The 5,544-nt window shown below is 42.6% G+C and overlaps 1 pseudogene; it reads left to right on the forward strand.

The window, feature by feature from the left end:
- The first annotated feature begins 489 nt into the window (after positions 1 to 489).
- Positions 490 to 2,167, forward strand: LOC121791228 (annotated as a pseudogene).
- Positions 2,168 to 5,544: the final 3,377 nt, after the last annotated feature.

Raw genomic sequence — 5,544 nt, forward strand, 5'->3', positions numbered from 1 at the left:
AATAAAAAAAATAATTATCATACATTAATAAGACAAAGAAACACAATAAATTAACGTAACACAACAACACTTACTTTTTTCAAATTTCGCCAATTTCTTTATATAACACAAGATCATCATCAGTTGGATCATAGTATAAGCTCAACTTATCTCCTTTGAGCCAATCATTCGTGCACATGTACGTATATACCGAAGATTCGATATACCGCGGTATAGGATATTTGATACCGTTACCGTGCCAAAACTACAGTATACCGAAAACCGGTATTTTTGGTATTTTTTCGATATGATAAGTCCGGTATTTCGGTATAATCGTAATTTTTGCCACCCTGATTACATATTAGTCTTTATAAAAATATGAGCATTAAAGCATTTTACTTCTTCATACTCATGCATTCAATTATTGGATACAATACAGGGAGATATTCAATAATTTTCTATAAGTGCAGCAGTCTATTACTCCATCTCCCTCCACAACCAACAATAGCAATGACTCTCCTCTTCTCCATAGCTCTCCCCATAATCTTGATCTACTATTTTTTCTACAAAAAACCAACAAACCAAATCTCCCACCATTGGTCCCAGGCCTCCCCTTGATCGGAAACCTCCACCAGCTCTCCGAGGCGCCGCTCCCACACATCTACCTCTCCCAACTCTCCAACCTCCACGGCCCCTCCCTCCGCCTAAACCTCGGCTCAAAACCGGTCATCGTAGTCTCCTCTCGCAAAGCTAGCGGAGGAGGTCCTGAAACACCAAGACTCCGCTTCTGCAGTCGGCCCAAGCTCGTGGCGCAGCGCCGCCTCTCCTACAACGCTGCCGACATTGCCTTCGCCCCCTACGGCCCTCACTGGAGAGAGCTGAGGAGGATCGCGGCCACGCACCTCCTCAGCCCTCCCAAGGTCAAGTCCTTCCGAGCCGTTCGCGAAGACGAGGTGGCGCGCATGATCTCCACATCGCGCGCTCTTCTTCGCCGGTCAACCTGAGCGAGGCGGCGATGGGGCTCACCACCACGCTGATTTGCAGGATCGGCTTCGGAAGGGTTACGAGGACCAAGGGTCTGAGCTGCGGCGGTTCCAGGAGCTGCTGAAGGAGCTCCCGGCAGCTGCTCACGGCGTTTTTTGTGTCAGATTATTTTCCGGCGCTGAGTTGGGTGGATAGAGCCACTGGATTGATGAAGCGGCTTGATAGCGCGTTTGAGAAGCTCGATTCGTTCTACCAAGAGCTCATCGATGAGCATCTCCGGGGCGAAGGTGTGGACGACGACGACGAGGATATTCTTGGCATGCAAATAACGCTCGAACTCAACTCGGACAAACCTACTAATTGGGATCGGGTTAAGGCATTGTTGATGGTAAAATATCAAAATTATGATATAATTAATTATTTTAAAGTAAAATTTTCACTTCGCACAAAAATATATCAGTTGATAACTAATATAGTACTATGATTTGTGCCACCAACGGATAGAATTTGAGCAAATTTTGTGATTTTCTGACAATTTACCTTTTTATTTAATACAGAACTTATTTCTGGGTGGAACAGACTCAACTGCTGCCTCAATAGTTTGGATCATGACGGCGTTGATGAAGGCGCCACACATCATGAAAAGGTGCAAACAGAATCAGAAACGTGGTGGGAAACAATAGAAAAGTAGACGAAGATGATCTGCCAAAGCTTCCCTATCTAAAAGCAGTCATGAACGAGACGTTCCGGTTTACACTCCGCTTCCGATGCTTGCACCAAGAGAAACCACTAAAAAATGTGTGCTAGATGGCTACGAGATTCAGCCCAAAACTACCGTTATGTGAACGTGTGGGCGATTGCAAGAGATCCCGAATATTGGAAAACTAGCCCGGAAGAATTCTTGGCCGGAGAGGTTCTATGGTAGTGAGATGGACGCCAAAGGCAAATTTCGGGTTGATCCCTTTTGGATCGGGCCGGAGAATCTGCCCCGGGATGTTCATGGGACTTGCTAACGTGGAGCTTCCGGTTGCGAATTTGCTCTTCTCTTTTGATTGGGAAGTGCCTCAAGGAAGTGAAGTTGATACTGATGTTTTGCCTGGACTTATTATGCATAAGAAGAATCCACTTCTCCTCATGCCTAAATTGTATCGAAGTTAGATAAGTAGTCATGATCACTTGTTGCTAAATAAATGCTGGCTTTTTTGGGCCAATTGCATGTATATATAGAATTCAGATTAATGGATTCTAGAATTTGGGCTTTTGTAATAACACTTCAATTATACACTTGCATAATAAATACACTATATATACAACACATTCAGATTCATGTTTATCAACCAAATATGCTCATTCAATCATGAAACAGACTAAACAGTATATAAGCATTGACATCAACTGAACACCACAACATATATATCAAGTGGTGTAGCCGCCCATCCTAATCATATCTATTGTTATGGCCATTATTTGCGCCATGGCAATTCATATACCAAAATATATAAATCATGAAAATGAAATAGAAACATAAGGCAGTAATTGAATGAAACTATATATGGATTTGGCAGATAATATTTAATTTGCGCCATGTGTGGTATGTGTAGATTCATTATAATAAAAAATCAACACTTTATAAAGTCTTTATTGTTAGTATCAACTGAAATTAGGGGACACAATAGAAGCGTATTTAAAAAAACAAAAGATTAAGATAAATTTGTCTTCAATTTCAGGAACACTTTCTTTTACATCCAAAATTATGATTATATTTAAAATTTTCCACATGTGGTATGTGTAGATTCATTATAATGTTTGCATCCAACATATATTTATTCTTGGGAATGCATAATTTTCTATGTCTGAACATGTGAACAAAATATTATATATTTCAAAATAAAAATAAAATTCAATAGTAAACGCTATTTGCTCACTAAAAATATGACACGTAAAAAGAGGATATAAACAAGCTATTTCTTAGGGACCTCAGTATCAAGCGCAATATGTACTCACATATGACGTTGTAATATATATATTGTCAAAATAGCTTGAGGCCAATGCGAGAGTTTTGGCTTAACTTATTATAAATATCTTATAAAAGCAGAAAATTTTAGTTAGGTTTTATAAAGAGATGAAAGGAAAAGCAAGAGAGGTTATAAAAAATATCCCTAATTTGTTAAAATAATAGGATTATTTTATGCATCTATCGTTCTATGAAATAATTATAAGATGACATCGGATTGATGAACTTCTTTATCAGAAATTTATGAGATGTGGGAGGCTTATTCTCTACTCCTTAATTATTAAAAAATGTAGATGCTGTTTAAAGAGCTTTTATACGACGTCGTTCCATGTGTGGTAAACTCAAATGGAGCTACTCTACAAATGTATGACATATGATTTTATATTCAGTACTTCGTATTAATTGAAAGTCAACAAAAAATGGCATATGCTAGTATTTTTAAATGAGTCATTATTGTATAGGACTTATTTGTAGATGAAAAGGAGAAAGGCGAAAACAAAACGGCGTGAAAAAGTGTTGTGGATGATCCGCGAATTATTTGATGATGATAAATGCTCGTAAAAATAAATCACGACACAGAGATTTAACGTGGTTCGATTTACTGAGGTAAATCTACGTCCACGGGGGAGAAGGGGGCAGGTTTGTATTGCTTGATCTGCCAAATACAGCTTACAACACAGACTTGCTATATGATTGTTTCTCTAGAGAGATTCTAACCTCTTCTATCAGATCTAAGTTCTATTTATATAATGAACTCAGATCATGGCTTGCGTCACCACCCTAAGTCGTGGATGTCGTGTAGGTTATGGCCTAAGATCGTGGGTGAAGCGTAGGTCATGGCCTACGATCGTGGCCTGAACTGACATCACGTGGTAGTGGGTGTGTGGACATCCGGTATGGGTCCACTAACTCCTTGTTCGGTCGAATACCGAGACCGAACTGCTTTGGTTGCCGATCTGAGAGTAGAGCTTGATGCCGACCTGAGAGCAGAGCTTGATTGGTTGGCTTTTACCGAGCTGTAGGCTGAGGCCGAACTCTTTGGTAATGCCGAACTGAACTCTTGGGCTTTGGGCTGGCCGAGCTGTCACTGCTATGGGCTTGTTTAGTACGTACCCCATCACTACCCCCCCCGAAAAGCGAAAGTGATTCATTTCGGCGAAGCGAGTCACTTCGGCATTCTGGAAAAGGGTACGGAAGGGGAGGCTGAAGTCAGGGGGACGTGCCCTGCGCGTGACTGCATTAAATGCGGCATTAAATGCGACAGTAAAATCCGGCCGTTGAATCCTGAAAAGGTGGGATATGAAACGGTGCGATGATTTGAAAATCTTTTCCAAATCTGATAAATACCGTCTTTCTTCATCATTTTGAACACCTTTGCTATTGGCTTCTTCTGCACTCTCTATCTTCTGCGTGAAAAATTTCCTTCCGCTTTCAAAAATTTCTTCAGACTACTACCTTCACCTTCAAAAGTAAGAAAAAATGTCTTCTTCTTCTTCTTCGAGTCGGGTAGCGTAGGAAAGGGGGTAAGGGGTCTTCTAGCCCGGAAAGGAATCCGGGGAGAAGACCGTAGAGTATTTTCACAGTATCTTGAGTAAGGATACTGTGATATCCCTTTACGAAAATACTCTTTTCCTGGGGGAAGGCGGTGGTACCTGACGGTGATCACAGGGCTGACTCCCCGCCGGAGGGTTACGTCACCGTGTACGAGGCCTGCTTAGAATGCGGGGCTTCGTTTCCCCCTCCCTTCTGCCTTATAGATTTACTAGATTTTTTTCAGCTTCCTTTAGGCCAGGTGACTCCGAACTCTTGGAGGCACTTGTCGGCCTTCGCTGCCGAACTCCGTAGGTTAGGGAAGGGATTTGTCTTTGAAGGCGATCCTTAAATTCTTTCAATTTAAGAGGAAGGGGTCTTGGTTTTACTTGATCCCTTACAGCCCTTTAGGGCCTTTTGTAAAACGAAGTGGCCGAAGTGGCAAAATCGCTTCTTCTACTATGATAGGACCGCGGCTCCTAGTTTTCCCTGGAGAGGGCCGGAGTCCGTTATCCGTTCACCCTCGGCCTGAACCGTTGGACGAGCTCGATGGCGAGCTCAACAAGATTCCCATAGTTAGGAAACAATACACGGAGTCTGAGCTCGTCAAGGGCGACGTCGTGTTCGACATCTCGTCTTCGGACGAAGAGGCCGAGGGTGAGGATTTCTCTTTATCTTTATGCTCTACTGCTTTAACGAAGAAAATCTGACTTTGCTTTCTTGCTTTTTGGCAGTGTTCATGTTGAATAAGGCTATCAGAAAGTCCTCCGAGCTTGTGGAGCCGGAGAGAGAGAAGGCTACCAGCTCGGCGCCTGATGCCGAGAAGAATCCGAAGAGGCAAAAGACCTCTTCGGGTCCAAAGAAGCCGGAGTCGACTTCGGCAAGCAAGAAGGGGAAGACCCAGAAGCCCCCAAGGGCGCCAGAGAAAGACGTGGTCTTGGCGCCTCCTTCGGAGCATATCTGTGAGCCATTTTTATGGCCCACGGACTTCGCCGAGGTGAATTGTCTTCTTGATTCCTTGGCTTGGCTTGTCTTGT

Source organism: Salvia splendens, unplaced genomic scaffold, assembly GCF_004379255.2.
Source record: "Salvia splendens isolate huo1 unplaced genomic scaffold, SspV2 ctg750, whole genome shotgun sequence".
In the NCBI taxonomy this organism is placed as follows: Eukaryota; Viridiplantae; Streptophyta; class Magnoliopsida; order Lamiales; family Lamiaceae; genus Salvia; species Salvia splendens.